General features: G+C 43.7%; 1 non-coding gene across 1 annotated transcript; it reads right to left on the minus strand.

Annotated features, from left to right (window-relative positions):
* Window positions 1-2,117: 2,117 nt before the first annotated feature.
* On the minus strand, window positions 2,118-2,190 carry trnaf-gaa (transfer RNA phenylalanine (anticodon GAA)). Its single transcript has one exon. It is a non-coding gene; the product is annotated as a tRNA-Phe (tRNA).
* Between the last annotated feature and the right edge of the window lie 16,109 nt (window positions 2,191-18,299).

Raw genomic sequence — 18,299 nt, forward strand, 5'->3', positions numbered from 1 at the left:
TTAAGTAACGTTCCCCAATCTATCATAGCCAACTCCCTCCTCATACCTTCATAGTTTCCTTTGTTTAGATTCAGGACCCGAGTCTCGGTATCAACTCTCTCACTCTCCATCTGAATGAAGAATGTTATCATATTATGGGCGCACTTCCCCAAGGGACCCCAAACAACAAGATTGTTAACTAATCCTTTCTCATTACACAATACCCAGACTAGGATGGCCTGTTCTCTAGAGGTGTCATACACCTCTATCAATTCTCCACTCAATTTCCTTTGATATAGGCTGAATAATCCTCGCTTTTCCAACCTAACCTTGTAACTAAAATCCCCCATCCCTGGATCCATTCTGGTAAATCGCCTCTGCGTCCTCACAAGGACCCTCACATTCTTTCTAAAGTCTGCTGAGCAGAACTGGAAGCAACACTCCAATTGGGGCCCAACCAGAGTTTTAAAATGGTTCAGCAGAACTTCCCTGCTTTTGTACTCAATGCCTCTATTTATAAAGCCCAAGATCCCATATGCTTTGCTAACCACTCTCGCAATATGTCTTTCCACCTTCAAAGAGTGGTGCACATGAACCCCAAGTCCCTCAATTCCAGCACACTCTTTAGAACTGTGCCATTAAGTATATATTGCCTCTCCCTATTCCTTTACATCACGTCACACTGATCACTATTAAATTCCATCTGCCACCTGTCTGCCCATTCTGCTAGCCTATAACTGTCCTGTTGCAGGCAGTTCATATCATCCTCACTGTTTGCCACTCTTCCAGGTTTGGTGTCATCGGCATATTTTGAGATTCTTTTCTGTATTCCAAGATCCAAGTCTTTGCAAAAAAGCAAAAAAAAGCAGTGGTTCTAGCACTGACCCTTGGGGAACACCACTGTCGACTATCCTCCAGTCTGACAAAGATCCATTTAATAAGACTTGCTGTTTTCTGTCCTTAAACCATTTTTCTATCCAATTGGACACTGACCCTCCTATACCACAACCTCAATTTTGTTACCCGCCATTTTCTGTGGTACCTTGTCAAACGCTTCTTTAAAATCCATATAAAACACATCCACTGCATTCCCTTCATCAAGCTGCTCTGTTAGTTCATCAAAAAATGCAATTAGATTAGTCAAGCATGAACTCCCATTTATAAATCCATGCTCACTCTCCTTAATTAACTCAAACCTCTCCAAGTGACTGTTGATTTTTTACCCTGATTATTCTTTCTAAAACCTTACCCACCACTGCTGTTAATCTAACTGGCCTGTAGTTACCCAAACTGTCCTTACACTCTTTCTTGAATAAGGGCGTCGCATTTGCCACTGTTTAATCCTCTGGCACCTCCCCCGTATCCAGGGAAGATTGGAAGATTATGGCAAGCCCTTCCGTTATCTGCATCCGCATTTCCTTTCGCAACCTGGGATGTAAGCCATCCGGACCAGGTGATTTATCTACCCTAAGCACAGCCAGCCTTTTTCGTACCTCCCTCTCTCAATTTGTACTCTCTCCTTTGCCTCCACTCTCTTCACTTCCACTGATATTTTGTCAAATTCCACTTCCTTAGTGATCACTGATACAAAGTACTCATTAAGTAGATTAACATTGCCCTGCACCTCTAAGCATATATTATCCTCTTTGTCCCTAATAGGCCCGACTCAACCTCTTACTACCCACTTATCATTTACATGCTGCTCGAAGATTTTTGGGTTCCCTTTCATGTTGACTGCCAGTCTATTCTCATCGAAATAGAGAAGAAGCAAATATAGAAGATATAAGTATTTCCCATCCTTGATGAGGTGGAACTTTTTTATGTTGTGGGTGGTAATGACTTGGCCCACGAGTGTGGTGGAAGCAGAGACAATCAATGATTTGAAAAGGAAATTGGATGGATACTTGAAGGAAAGAAACTTGCAGGAGGAAAGGGATCGAGCTGGTGAGTGGAACTGACCAGATTGTTTCGGGGAGAGCCAGCATGGACGTGATAGGCCAAATGACCACCTTCTGTGCTGTAAATGGCTCTGTGTTGTTTCTCAAATTCAATCCACTGGTGCTTGGTAAATAATTTCAAAGTGAATTGTGCAACTGGAAAATCAGAACCAAGGCAAGGGATGCATAAGGAAGCGAAATTGCTGAAACCCAGGATTAAACCAGGGACCTTTAGATCTTCAGTCTAACGCTCTCCCAACTGAGCTATTTCAGCCCTACGTTAACAGTGTCTTGGTGTCCTTGTTTTGGAAAAAAATACATACATTCAAGTTTTCCAAAAATTTAAAGAACACAACATGTGAGTAATATTCCCCATTGCTTTCTCAGTACTGATGGATTGTGAAGCGGGAGACAGCCAGAAGTGCCACTGAGCCGCACAGACCCCGAGCTGAGAATGAAATGAGATAAAATTCAATCTTTCATAGTGAGATGCTGCAGAGAGGTAAGAGTCCTGAATCAAAGCGAGACTCGCTCATTTCAAACACTCCCTGTACTCTCTGCTCATGAAGCCTTAAAAAAGGGAAAAACAGAATGGCACTCAAACTCGCAACCCTGCCATTAAAAGTCTCATGTTCGACTGACAGAACTGTCACTTCTACTCGCTCTCTTATTGGATGGATGTAACTCCAACGCAGGGGTGGCATTCAAATCCTCCCTTGGGTCCACATGTCAGACTGAGTTCCATGTTATAGACTCAACCCAAGGAAATCTGCTCAGTTCCAAAACTATCAGCGAATTGAAGCTGATTACGATCAACATCGTCAGAGGTCAGAACTACCTGGTGGAAGACGACACTCTGAAGAAGGATCCACAATTATTCAAAGGCATCGACAAAGTGAAAAACAAGAACATCGATGAGTCAATGCAAGCCAAACAACAGAAACAGTGAAGAATTCCATTTAATTCCAGAACCCAGTCCTGTTGTTTTTGGAGTCAGGTCACAATTACTGCAGCAACTTTATATTCCCACTTGGTTAACTGTACATTGAGTTCATTACAATTTTGTCGACAAACTCTTTGAATCCAGTTGTCTGTTCCTCAAGCCAGCTCTGTATGTAAGTCAATTCCACCTTGTGCAAGGCTGAAACCAATAGATAACCTTAATGTAAAAATGCCACCAGACCAGGTCTCGTCCGGGACCTTAACCCGGGATCTCTCGCATGTTAATTAACCATATTCCCTTAGCGAGAATCATACCCCTAGACCAACGAGCCACTGACAGGTCAGGTTTTATTAGCTGCTGTGGAATTTCACTGGAACCCCCCAGCCAATCATCCATTTTTTTCAGATCAGAGCAACATCCTGGAAATGCTGAAATAAAAACAGAAAGTGCTGGAAATGTTCAGCAGCTCTGACAGCATCTGTGCTGTGAGAAACACAGTTAACGTTTCAGGGCACACACCTTTTGTTTCAGCCATCCTTTCAGACTGCTTCTGTCCATCCAATCTCACTTTCTATTCTATCCACATTCTAACCATTCACTACGTTACTACATTTTTCATGAATTCCTCATTTCTTTTATTAATGACAATTTTGTATTTCTGGCCTTTGCTTCAGACACCACCACAAGTGGAATCATGTCTCCATCTACCCAATCAAACCACTTCGCTGTCTCCTCACATTGCAATGTTTCTTTAACCCTGAGAGACTGTGGAGTTTCTGCTGCTTGATTGCAGTTCTTGCTTCCCGCCAATAGATGTCACCTCACTCCAATGCAGTGAAGTTTACAAATCTGGGAGAGACACAACAGGAAATAATTGTTCACATTATAGTGAATGTGTGGGATTTAGAAATACTAGGAGTGGAGACGAGTTATTATTGCACTCTGCTATTACATCTTTTATAATGGACTCCAGCACTTTCCCCACGACTGATGTCAGGCTAACCAGGATATAATTCGCTGTTTTCTTTCTGCCTCTTTTTTTAAATAGTGGAGTTACATTAACTACCCTCCAATCCGTTGGAACTGTTCCAGAGTCGATAGAATTTTGAAAAAAGACCAGAAATGCATCTGCTATTTCAAGGGCCACTTCCTTAAGTACTCTGGGATGTAGATTATCAGGCCATGGGGATTGATCGGCCTTCAATCCCATCAATTTCCCAAACATTCCCTACTAATACTGATTTCATGCAGTTCCTCCTTCTCACTAGACCCTTTGTTCCCCAACATTTCTGGGAGGTAATTTGTATCCTTCTTTGTGAAGACAGAACCAAAGTGTGTATTTAATTGGTCTGCCATTTCTTTGTTCCCCATTATAAATTCCCCCGTTTCTGACTGTAAGGGGCCCACATTTGTCTTCACTAATCTTTTTCTCTACACATATCTATCGAAGCTTGTACAGTCAGTTTTTATGTTCTCTGCTAGCTTACTCTCATACTCTATTTCCCCCTTCTTAATCAATCCTTTTATCCTGCTCTGCTAAATTCCAAACTGCTCACAATCTTCAGGTTTGCTGCTTGTTCTGGCCATTTTATATTTCTCCTCCTTGGATCTAATACTTTCCTTAATTTCTTTTGTTAGCCACAGTTGAGCCACCCTTCCTGTTTTACTTTTGCACAGACAGGAATGAACAATTGTTGTAATTCATCCATGCGCTCTTTAAATGCTAGCCATTGCCTGTCCACTGGCAACCCTTTGAGTAACGTTCCCCAATCTATCATAGCCAACTCCCGCCTCATACCTTCATAGTTTCCTTTGTTTAGATTTAGGACCCGAGTCTCATAATCAACTCTCTCACTCTCCATCTTAATAAAGAATTTTATCTTATTATGGGCGGACTTCCCCAAGGGACCACACAACAAGATTGTTAACTAATCCTTTCTCATTACACAATACCCAGTCCAGGATGGCCTGTTCTCTAGAGGTGTTATAAACCTCTATCAATTCTCCACTCAATCACCTTTCATGTAGGCAGAATAAACCTCGCTTTTCCAACCTAACCTTGTAACTAAAATCCCCCATCCCTGGATCCATTCTGGTAAATCGCCTCTGCGTCCTCTCAAGGACCTTCACATTCTTTCTAAAGTCTGCTGAGCAGAACTGGATGCAACACTCCAATTGGGGCCCAACCAGAGTTTTAAAATGGTTCAGCAGAACTTCCCTGCTTTTGTACTCAATGCCTCTATTTATAAAGCCCAAGATCCCATATGCTTTGCGAACAACTCTCGCAATATGTCTTGCCACCTTCAAAGATTGATGCACATGAACCCCAAGTCCCTCTATTCCAGTACACGCTTTAGAACTGTGCCATTAAGTATATATTGCCTCTCCCTATTCCTTCTGCCAACATACATCACCTCACACTTGTCACTATTAAATTCCATCTGCCACCAGTCTGCCCATTCTGCTAGCCTATCACTGTCCTGTTGCAGGCAGTTCATATCATCCTCACTGTTTGCCACTCTTCCAGGTTTGGTGTCATCGGCATATTTTGAGATTCTACTCTGTATTCCAAGATCCAAGTCACTTACCTTTAGCAAAAAAAGCACTGGTTCTGGCACTGACCCTTGGGGAAACACCACTGTCGACAATCCTCCACTCTGACAAAGAACCATTTAATAAGACTCGCTGTTTTCTGTCCTTAAACCAATTGTCTATCCAATTGGACACTGACCCTCCTATATCACAACCTCAATTTTGTTACCCGCCATTTTATGTGGTACCTTGTCAAACGCTTCCTTAAAATCCATATAAACAACATCCACTGCATTCCCTTCATCAAGCTGCTCTGTTAGTTCATCAAAAAATGCAGTTAGATTAGTCAAGCATGAACTCCCATTTATAAATCCATGCTCACTCTCCTTAATTAACTCAAACCTCTCCAAGTGACTGTTGATTTTTTACCCTGATTATTCTTTCTAAAACCTTACCCACCACTGCTGTTAATCTAACTGGCCTGTAGTTACCCAAACTGTCCTCACACCCTTTCTTGAATAAGGGCGTCGCATTTGCCACTGTTTAATCCTCTGGCACCTCCCCCGTATCCAGGGAAGATTGGAAGATTATAGCAAGCCCTTCCGTTACCTGCATCCGCATTTCCTTTCGCAACCTGGGATGTAAGCCATCCGGACCAGGTGATTTATCGACCCTAAGCACAGCCAGCCTTTTTAGTACGTCCCTCTCTCAATTTGTACTGTCTCCAATGCCTCCACTCTCTTCACTTCTACTGATATTTTGTCAAATTCCACTTCCTTAGTGATCACTGATACAAAGTACTCATTAAGTAGATTAACATTGCCCTGCACCTCTAAGCTTATATTATCCTTTTTGTCCCTAATAGGCCCTACTCAACTTCTTACTGCCCACTTATCATTTCCATGCTGTTCGAAGATTATTGGGTTCCCTTTCATGTTGACTGCCAGTCTCTTCTCAGAGAAATAGAGAATAAGCAAATATAGAAGATATAAGTATTTCCCATCCTTGATGAGGTGGAACTTTTTTATGTTGTGGGTGGCAATGACTTGGCCCACGAGTGTGGTGGAAGCAGAGACAATCAATGATTTGAAAAGGAAATTGGATGGATACTTGAAGGAAAGAAACTTGCAGGAGGAAAGGGATCGAGCTGGTGAGTGGAACTGACCAGATTGTTTCGGGGAGAGCCAGCATGGACGTGATAGGCCAAATGACCACCTTCTGTGCTGTAAATGGCTCTGTGTTGTTTCTCAAATTCAATCCACTGGTGCTTGGTAAATTATTTCAAAGTGAATTGTGCAACTGGAAAATCAGAACCAAGGCAAGGGACGCATAAGGAAGCGAAATTGCTGAAACCCAGGATTAAACCAGGGACCTTTAGATCTTCAGTCTAACGCTCTGCTAACTGAGCTATTTCAGCCCTACGTTAACAGTGGCTTGGTGTCCTTGTTTTGGAAGAAAATACATACATTCAAGTTTTCCAAAAAATTAAAGAACACAACATGTGAGTAATATTCCCCATTGCTTTCTCAGCACTGATGGATTGTGAAGCGGGAGACAGCCAGAAGTGCCACTGAGCCGCACAGACCCCGAGCTGAGAATGAAATGAGATCAAATTCAATCGTTCATCGTGAGATGCTGCAGAGAGGTAAGAGTCCTGAATCAAAGCGAGACTCGCTCATTTCAAACACTCCCTGTACTCTCTGCTCATGAAGCCTTAAAAAAGGGAAAAACAGAATGGCACTCAGACTCACAACCCTGCCATTAAAAGTCTCATGTTCGACTGACAGAACTGTCACTTCTACTCGCTCTCTTATTGGATGGATGCAACTCCAACGCAGGGGTGGCATTCAAATCCTCCCATGCGTCCACATGTCAGACTGAGTTCCATGTTATAGACTCAAGCCAAGGAAATCTGCTCAGTTCCAAAACTATCAGCAAATTGAAGCTGTTACGATCAACATCATCAGAGGTCAGAACTACCTGGTGAAAGAAGACACTCAGAAGAAGGATCCACAATTATTCAAAGGCATCGACAAAGTGAAAAACAAGAAAAACAAGAAAATCAATAAGTGAGATGCTGGAGAGAGTTAAGAATCACAGAATCATAGAAAGTTTAGCGCACAGAAAGAGGCCACTTGGCCAATCATGTCTGTGGCGGCTGAAAAACGATCCACCTGTTCTAATCCCACCTTCCAGCATTTGGTCAGTTGCCCTGCAGATTCCGGCACTTGAGGTGATTATCCAGACTCCTTTTGGATGAGTTGATTGTTTCTGTCTCAACAACCCTTTCAGGGAGTGAGTTCCACACCCACACCATCCTCTGGGTGAAAAGGTTTTTCCTCGTCTCCCCTCTAATTTTTCTACCAATCACGTTAAATCTATGCCCCCTCGTCACTGACCTCTCTGCGAAGGTGAATAGACCCTGCGCTTCCACTCTATTTAGACCGCTCAAAATTTTGTACATTTCAATCAGATCTCATCTCAGCCTTTTCTGTTCCAAGGAGAACAGGCCCAGCCTATCCAGTCTTTCCTCATAACTGCACTTTTCCAGTCCTGGCAACATCCTTGTAAATCTCCTCTGTACCTTCTCTAGTGCAATTGCATCCTTTCTGTAATGAGGTGTCCAGAACTGCACACACAACTCAAGTTGTAGCTTAACCAATGAGTTATACAGTTGCAGCATAAGCTCGCTGCTCTGGTATTCTATACCTCGGCTAACAAAGGAAAGGATTCCATCTGCCTTCTTAACCACCTTATCGACCTGTCCTGCCATCTTCAGGGATCTGTGGACATTCAATCCAAGGTCTCTCACTTCCTCTATACTTCTCAGTATCGTGTATTCTGTTGCCTTGTTTGACCTCCCCAAATGCATCACCTCACACTTCTCCAAGTTGAATTCCATTTGCCACTTTTCTGCCCACCTGACCAAACCATCAATATCTTCCTGCAGCCTACAGCTATCCTCCTCATTATCTACCTCATGGCCAATCTTTGTGTCGTCTGCAAAGGTCTTGATCATGCCCCCTACATTGACTTCCAAATCGCTAATATGTACCACAAAAAGCAGGGGACCTGGTACTGAGCCCTGCAGAACACCACCGGAAACAGCCCTCCAGTCGCTAAAACACCCGTCAACAATTACCCTGTGTTTTCTGCCACTGAGCTAATTTTGTATCCACCTTACTGCATTTCCCTGGATCCCATGGATTTTTATTTTTTTAACCAGTCTGCCATGTGGGACCTTGCCAAATGCCTTGCTCACATCCATGTAGGACACTTCAGCTGCACTACCCTCATTTATCTTCCTTGTTACTTCTTCAAAAAATTCCATCAAGTTGGTCAAACAAGATCTTCACTTAAAAATCCATGCTGACTATCCTTGATTAACCTGTGCTTTTCGAACTGACAGTTTATTCTGTCTCTCAGAATAGGTTCCAGTTATTGGGCCATGACTGCGGTTAGTCTGACTGGCCTGTAATTACTCGGTCTTTCCTTCGCTCCCTTTTTCAACAGAGGTTCAACCTCTTTTGTAGCAGACTATTGTAAATTTCACAATTCGCATGGGAAAAAGTATTAAATACTTCACTTACAAGTTCTAATGTTGCTGGCGAAATGAGGGCTTATGTATGATTTGAACCCAGGACCTCACAAAAATACACAGCAGGAATTCTGCTCCTTTACCAAAAAGCTATCTCCTTGATAGAGATGTAAATATGCAATATTTGAAGAGTGGAGGACCTGGGACCAAGACAGTGACTTGGACTTTTCTGCCTGTCTTCCAAATTCTGCAATGTTCCAGACAGACAATTAATGAACAGTCAGGGTGTTACTTTATTCCATTCTTCTTCTTCTTCTTCTTCTTATTTGGCAGTCCCTCGGGAACGAGAATGATTTTCTTCCACTTCAGGGTTCTGGGTCCAGTGACTAGATGTCTACTTAAATCGCAGAGAAATTAAACACTTTTCAATTTGTCTCACGACAGAAATAGCAACATTTGCAGATATTTCACAGCTGTATGATTGGATGCTGCTAACGTTGTTGCACTCAGTTCACATGGTACCTTAATGTTGCAATAAATATTATAATATCTATTCAGGTAACTGTCATCCCACAGCTGCAAAATTTCACTGGTTCAACATTCTCATCAAACACTAAAGCATTCCACAAAGCAAGCCTCACAAATTCAACATCAGTTTCTCTTTTGGAGTCTCTCTGGTGTAATCTGATCTCTGATAGATTACTGGTGATCATCCTCCACATGAGCAGTCGTCCTAATCCCATGTATCTGTCCTGTTCCCACCTCCCTTTCCTGTATCCACCACAGAATTCCATACTGCTGATATATGCTGGTAAACACTTTCCTTGTTCTCTGAAACTGTGATTGCAGTGGAAATCCGCAAGAGAGGAAGCTATTGTTGGCAACTTTAACTCTGCAGCCAGTGAGCAGAAGAATTCTCACTCCTGATCGAGGACTGTTTCAATTTCCTTTTGGAAGATCACATCATCACATGAAGGAAGTGAAGTGTTTTTGTATCACAGTGACCACAGAGTAGTTTTAAAACAAACTATCAAATTATGAATTCATATTTTATTTTGAATGCTACATTGGAGGTTAATTTCACAGACAGTCCTGCAGTTTATGATTTGTGTGAAATCAGTGAGATTGTGAGTTGGGTCGACCCCTCCCGATCAGAGTCACCAGGACAAAGGGAGTGTTTAGTCATCGACATCTTGCTCAGTACAGCATTTTGGTGGCTGGCTCTTGAACTCACACCGTCTCCTGACAGTGACAGGAGGAAACAAGTCATCGCTGAGGATTTCAAGTGCTATTTAAAGATTAATCACCTTTTACTGTTCACTTACTGCTGGAGGTTTGAAGAGGACATTTGAAACACTAAAATAAAAGCAAAATACTGCTGATGCTGGAAATCTGAAACAAAAACAAGAAATGCTGGAATCACTCAGCAGGTCTGGCAGCATCTGCTTCTCTTTCCACAGATGCTGCCAGACCTGCTGAGTGATTCCAGCATTTCTTGTTTTTGTTTTGACATTTGAAACACATTGGGAGACTTTCTGGGAAACTTTGTCAAGACTTCACCAACACTCTGTTAGCATTTACTCTGGAAATACTCTGAGGATTTCACCTATAAAGAGTAAGTGCTGTGTTACTCCACCTTATTGGAAAATTTATAGGAATCAGCAGGAGAAAGGGAGCGTTTGGTCATTGACATCTTGCTCGGTCTGCGGGAGGAATGGAAGGAGGACACGACGCCAGGCTGAGCAGCACCAGCCGCGGCAGGAGAGACAAGGGAGGGAGGTGGACTCCTTCCCCTCTGTCAGTACAGGACATTCCTCCTCCTTTGGACCTCCTCCATCAAGACCTCCAGTACTGTATCTGTGAACCTGTGCCTTCGTTCCCTCAGTCCCTGAGTGATCCTGAAACATGCTGCTGTGTGTCAGACGGCACACTTCACACCTTCAGTGGAAATGTGTGTGTGGAACCCACTTATACTGCACCAAGAACATTGCTTCGAATCAGCACTCGAGTGATGAACTGCAGCTTTCTGTTTTCATGCCTCCAGGCAATTTCAAATTATGGTCATCAGAATGTTGTGTGAAAACCAGATTTCAAACAGGCGAGTCTTATTATCACAGCACCCGTATCCCAAAATCACCAGCTGGAATTTCCTTCCGAAAACCACCCACTTCTGGGAGCTGGTCTGGCAACAGAAGTGGGACACGGCCCCTCAGCAAAACCAGAAGTGACCACTGGGATTTCTGCCATGATTTCCCTCTCTGAGCCTCTGTAACTCTGATCATTTTGTGACAGTGCATCCACCAGAATCAAATGACTGGAGCGGCGGGGGAGAAATGGCTAAATGTGAACACACAGTGGGCTAATTCTGGATTACGGATTTACCAGGAGTTATGGCAATGATGATGAAACTGCAGTTTCTGAGCAGTCAAGGCTACGTTGTCAGAATGCCAGCGATGGAAGCAGTAACTGTTGTCACTGTAGAAGTGACCAGAGCTCTTCTACCCTCCTCCTAATGTCTGGTTGGCAGCTACATTGATCTACCGGACGGCCAGTGCCCAGGGTCTTCCTCACTTCATGTGTTGCCTCCCTCATTGTGTTGTCGGTGTGAGTTCTGGACTCCTCCAATTGTCCCGTCATCTGCACCAGGAGAGAAGAGACTGTCTCCACAGCCTGTGTGTGAGACCAATGCTCATCAATCATTGATCTTTACCAGCCGAGGCCTCGGAGATCTTGCTCTTGGAATCCTCAGCTGAGACCTCCTGCTTCTGTCACCCCCGGGGGAGAGACAGATTTCTCCTCAATGTTATCCACAGTTCCTCCTGCTCACTGCTGCTCTGTGTCAGGAATACTGCCTCCCTGAAGGGGTTTGAAGATTCACCAACAGTTACAATAACACAACATAATATTTATTTAATTACAATCCATACATTTACAAATGTGTAGGTCATGTTGAAAGAATGATCAGTTTGTTGTTCTGAAGAAGAGGAGGTGGAGGAGGATCGGGGTCTGTGTGTTTAGGTTTCATTCTGGTGGGGGACAGCAGCAGTTCATTACACAGCCCGTCCACCAGGTAACCCACCGGGCGGGTCAGACACGTTCCAGCTGCTGCAGGAGTAACGTTGAAAAGGTCACTGCGTGTTCTCGGAGCTGCTCCTGCTCATTATTGAAGAACAACTCACAATCCATGGTATAGGAATTGATCTTTCACTGATCAATGGTTTTGTTTCTGAGAGTGAATCACAGCAGAGAGAATTCATAGCTAAATTTCAAACATCTATAAGTAGGGATTTGTGTGTCAATAGTGTGGAGACACTAAAGATCCCTTTGAATCAGACAATTATAGAGTCGGAGCTGAAGACATGGAAAGAAATGAAGGATGGGAACAGATGATGAACCTCTGCAAATTCAACAAGGGGGTTGTTCTGCTGCCAGAGCAATGGTGGAATATGCTGGTCCCAGTCTGCCTGGTATTGTGGAGCAGCTGGCTTCTCACATCCTTAAGATCCAACACTGTCAGGCAGTCACTGTGACTGTCTTCCTTGGAGAAGTGATAAAAGCTCCACAGGTTTCGAAGCATCTTAAACTAACTGCTGTGATAGGTATCTGAGGAAGTCCATGTAACTCCCATTGGGCTCCTCTAGATATCTATGAGGAAGCCTCGGCAGATCCAGTAATTGGCAAGATCATCCACAGTGTTGACCTACAAGATCTGATGATCTCCTCACTCTTTCCATCCAAGTGTAACAATAAGTGAACCAGTTTGGAATGGACCTGTTGGTAGAAGAAAGATCTTCACCCTCAGATTCCACTTGGTCAAGTTTCCCAACACATTGGAACATTTCCACCTGTACTTTCTCACACCTTCCCTCAAAGAGTGACTGAATTCTGCTGAGGATTGTATCGACAAAGGGTGGATTCGTATTTGCTCTCAACTGAATCATGTATGACAGCACCTCAAGCATTAGCATCTCTTTGTTCTGCTTATTCCTCAACAGGTTAATGATTGAGTCCAGCACCCTCCAAAACCATCCAACATCTCCAAAGGTCATGTTCTCCAGGCCCCTGACACACTGCAATGAGAGAAGGAAACAGCAAATACCTCAACAATCTGCTCACCAGAGTGATTGTGAGTGGTTGCGAAGAGGATGGAAGGACAGCAAGTGACAATATTAGCTTGCCCAGCGGAGACAGAAATTGATGAAACCTGGTGGTGTTTGGTGGATCTCCCAGCTCCAAAACTTGAACACAGACAGGGATTGAGGCCACCGTTCCCTTCTGCACCCCCTTTATCATCTCCGACCTCGGAGCACCAAACCTACATGGCTCAAGTGGTGACTAAGGTAACTGCAGCAGCCCGACAGCGTCTCTAGTTGAAATTAGCTAACTCAACCAAGGGTGGGAATCAAGCCTGAGATCCTCTGGTTCATATGGTTGAATGTCAGGTGAACGGCAGTGCCTTTACCACTAGACCATTGGGAGAACTTGACAAAATGCATTTCTAAATTAAAACGTGCAATTTGTTTTCAGCAGCTTAAAAAACACAGATTTAGTTTATTTTCACAATTCCCTGTCTGGTTTTTACACAAATGCACTGAGTTCCCATTGAGCCTTGAGGATAGAGTGTAATTAGTCTACAAAAGCAGACAGGTCAAATGGCTACTGATTGGGACAATCCGATTAATGTCATTTGAGAATTATAATAACTTAAATCTCTGGGAAGGAGAGGAACTTATTACACTGGGTTTTTAAAAATCCACAATATAAGTGATTATGTTTGTAAACAGTTTCAAAGCAACTGTTTACAGAAGTTAAAGGAACTCGGTTATGAATTATAGTCATCTTTTTGATGAGGCATTATTCGAGGTCATGCTAGATTAACGCTGGTGTTTTGTAGAACCAATGCTTCTCTGGTCTCAAAATTCCTCGCGTTCGACCACAATGTTGCTCATCAACACACTTAGCCTTTAGATCCTTAACTATTTACAAACATCTCCCACTCCCCAAAAAATCTTATTCCCCGTGCTTGAATGGATCAGATTGTCGGACGGCTCTAATCTTGATTATCTCATGTTTTTTCATGCTTGTAGAGAAAGTGAATACATTTACAAAAGGTCAGGGATGAGTTCTGTTTGACTTGTGGGTTCTGGATTTCTTCGGTAAGTTGTATGGTCTGTTTAGTAGTGCAGTCTTCGGAAGGCAAGCCTGCTCTTGCTGCAGAGCCTCTGCTGGAAGCACAGCAGCTCAGTGAAGTGCTTGAAGACTCAATATCATCTGTTAAGCTGCTGTCTTCTAGATCTGGGGAGTAAAAAACACAATCACATGAAGAAAAAGTTACTGTGCTGAGAATGTTTCAGGTTATTGAAGTGTTCTGGCTCAGTTTAGGTTCAACAAAATCCATAAGAGAAGCAAGCAGTTTCTCAATTGTATAAAATCCGTCATTCTTCAACTCAACCTAAATCGAAACAAATGTTACATTCTGCAGAAAAAAATTTATTCCCTTATTGCTCAGGCTGTCAACACAGGCCAAACCCATGCATACGATGTAGTCAATGTGACTGCATGGTGTCACAAGTGTTTCTGCCCCGACCTTTGAGGCCAGACTCCTTTTCTTAAAGATGGCCTTTTTGCACCTTCCCCATGCCCCGCACCATAATTCACTCCTCGCCAAGTGCACAAGTGACCTTACACACTATAAATTAGCAGCACTAGAACAGAACCGTGTGGGGCACTGCTCCCCACTTCCATCCCCACGGAGAAACTGCTCTTAACTCCTACTCTCCCCTCCCTCAGAATCAGTTTTTAATCCCATTTCATCCCCTTCCCCTAATTCCAAAAGTGTTAATCTTCTCCAATGGTCTCCTCTCTATTAACTTTTCCAAGGCATTCCGAATGTCCCTGTACACACGGCCACCATTATCTGTCACTTCGAAAGAACTCTATTGGGTTTTGTCGAGCACGATTTTCCTTTATGAAACCAGTGTTTCTGCTTCTAATTATTTTCTCACTTGGATATTTAGTAATTTTATCTTTAAAGATTCTAAACATTGACCTAGAAAATAAGAAATTGGAGCGGGTGTAGATTGTACGGCCCCTCGAGCCTCTCCACCATCCAATAAGGTCATGGTTGATCTTCCACCTCAACCCTTTTCCCACCCGAATCCCATTTCCCTTGTTTCCATTCGTGTCCAACACTCTACCAATCTCAGTCTTGAACAAACTCACTCAACTAACATAGATGTTAAATTAACTGGGCTGCAATTATTCGGCTTAGTTCTGTCACCCTTTTCGAAGATGGATCTTACATTACCTCTGAATGAACACAATAAAAGTGTCAGTGCAAAGCTGAAACCACTTCACACTGATCGAAAATGCAGTCTAAATACACCCAAAATGTAAGAGGGAACTTCAGGATTTTGACCACAAGGACTTCATAATGGCTCCAGTTGATGTGAGGATTAGTGAAATAGATTCAGCAACACATTTGTGAATAAGATCTAGGGTTTTACAAAGAGGTGATGTAAAATACATACAGGTTTGACAAATCTATTTTGGAGATCTGTTAGCTGCACCTTGAGCTCGCAGTTCTGTGTCCTCACCGTGCTTATCATAACCTTGTCACTCTGCATGAGAGGGAGTCTCATGTAGGTGAGTTATCTCTTTTCCATTGGTTGTTTTGCCAATGCAAGCCACTTCACTCAGACTACAAAGAAAACAGATAACCTATCCCCAGACATGTAGCTATTCAGCCTTACAGGTTATAAACATTGGGATTCTGAGGAATGCCATCTGGCCTATTCACAGGAACAAAGAACAAAGAACAGTACAGCACAGGAACAGGCCATTCGGCCCTCCAAGCCTGCGCCGATCTTGATGCCTGGCTAAACTAAAACCTTCTGCACTTTGGGGCCCATATCCCTCTATTCCCATCCTATTCATGTATTTGTCAAGATGCCTCTTAAACGTCTCTATGGTACCTGCTTCCACCACCTCCCCTGGCAGCAAGTTCCAGGCACTCACCAGCCTCGCACATCCCCTCTAAACTTTGCCCCTCTCATCTTAAACCTATGTCCCCTAGTAACTGACTCTTCCACCTTGGGAAAAGGCTTCTGACTATCCACTCTGTCCATGTCGTTTATAACTTTGTAAACCTCTATCATGTCGCCCCTCCACCTCCGTCGTTCCAGTGAAAACATTCCGAGTTTATCCAACCTCTCCTCATAGCTAATGCCCTCCAGACCAGGCAACATCCTGATAAACCTCTACTGTACCCTCTCCAAAGCCTCCACATCCTTCTGGTAGTGTGGTGACCAGACTTCTGTGGCCTAACTAAAGTTCTGTACAGCTGCAGCATGACTTGCGTATCTTTGTACTCTATGCCCCAACCGATGAAGGCAAGCATGCCGTATGCCTTCTTGACTACCTTATCCACTTGCGTTGCCACTTTCAGTGACCTGTTGACCTGTACGCCCAGATCTCTCTGCCTGTCAATACTCCTAAGGGTTCTGCCATTTGCTGTATACTTCCCACCTGCATTAGACCTTCCAAAATGCATTACCTCACATTTGTCCGAATTAAACTCCATCTGCATTTTCTCCGCCCAAGTCTCTAATCGATCCATATCCTGCTGGATCCTCTGACAATCCTCATCACTGTCCGCAGCTCCACCAATCTTTGTGTCGTCCGCAAACTTACTAATCAGACCAGCTACATTTTCCTCCAAATCATTTATATATACTGCAAACAGCAAAGGTCCCAGCACTGATCCCTGCGGAACACCACTAGTCACAGCCCTTCATTCAGAAAAGCACCCTTCCACTGCTACCCTCTGTCTTCTATGACCGAGCCAGTTCTGTATCCATCTTGCCAGCTCCCATCTGATCCCGTGTGACTTCACCTGTTGTATCTGTCTGCCATGAGGGACCTTGTCAAAGGCTTTACTGAAGTCCATATAAATAACATCCACTGCCCTTCCTTCATCAATCATCTTTGTCACTTCCTCAAAAAACTCAATCAAATTAGTGAGACACGGCCTCCCCTTCACAAAACCATGCTGCCTCTCGCTAATAAGTTCGTTTGTTTCCAAATGGGAATAAATCCTGCCCCGAAGAATCCTCTCTAATAATTTCCCTACCACTGACGTAAGGCTCACCGGCCTATAATTTCCTGGATTATCCTTGCTACCCTTCTTAAACAAAGGAACAACATTGGCTATTCTCCAGTCCTCTGGGACCTCACCTGTAGCCAATGAGGATGCAAAGATTTCTGTCAAGGCCCCAGCAATTTCTTCCCTTGCCTCCCTCAGTATTCTGGGATAGATCCCATCAGGCCCTGGGGATTTATCTACCTTAATGCTTTGCAAGACACCCAACACCTCCTCCTTTTTGATAATGAGATGACTGAGGCTATCTACACTCCCTTCCCTCGGCTCATCATCCACCAAGTCCTTCTCCTTGGTGAATACTGATGCAACGTACCCATTTAGTACCTCGCCCATTTCCTCTGGCTCCACACATAGATTCCCTTCTCTGTCCTTGAGTGGGCCAACCCTTTCCTTGGTTACCCTCTTGCTCTTTATATACGTGTAAAAAGCCTTGGGGTTTTCCTTAATCCTGTTTGCCAATGACTTCTCATAACCCCTTTTAGCCCTCCTGACTCCTTGCTTAAGTTCCTTCCTACTGTCTTTATATTCCTCAAAGGATTCGTCTGTTCCTTGCCTTCCAGCCCTTACAAATGCTTCCTTTTTCTTTTTGACGAGGCTCACAATATCCCGTGTTATCCAAGGTTCCCGAAACTTGCCAAACGTATCCTTCTTCCTCACAGGAACATGCTGGTCCTGGATTCTAATCAACTGACGTTTGAAAGACTCCCACATGCCAGATGCTGATTTACCCTCAAACAGCCGCCCCCAATCTAAATTCTTCAGTTCTTGCCTAATATTGTTATAATTAGCCTTCCCTCAATTTAGCACCTTATTCTTATCCATAAGTACCTTAAAACATATGGAATTATGGTCACTGTTCCCGAAATGCGCCCCGACTGAAACTTTGATCACCTGGCCGGGCACATTCCCCAATACCAGGTCCAGTACGGCCCCATCCCTAGTTGGACTATCTACATATTGTTTCAAGAAGCCGTCCTGGATGCTCCTTACAAATTTTGCCCCATCCAAACCCCTCGCACTAAGTGAGTCCCAGTCAATATAGGGGAAGTTAAAATCACCCACCACGACAACCCTGTTACCTTCACATCTTTCCAAAATCTGTCTACATATCAGCTGGTTGTTGGGAGGCCTGTCGTAAACCCCCAACATCGTGACTGCACCCTTCCTATTCCTGAGCTCCACCCATATTGCCTCGGTGCATGACCCCTC

This window comes from Heterodontus francisci, unplaced genomic scaffold, assembly GCF_036365525.1.
Source record: "Heterodontus francisci isolate sHetFra1 unplaced genomic scaffold, sHetFra1.hap1 HAP1_SCAFFOLD_50, whole genome shotgun sequence".
NCBI lineage: Eukaryota > Metazoa > Chordata > Chondrichthyes > Heterodontiformes > Heterodontidae > Heterodontus > Heterodontus francisci.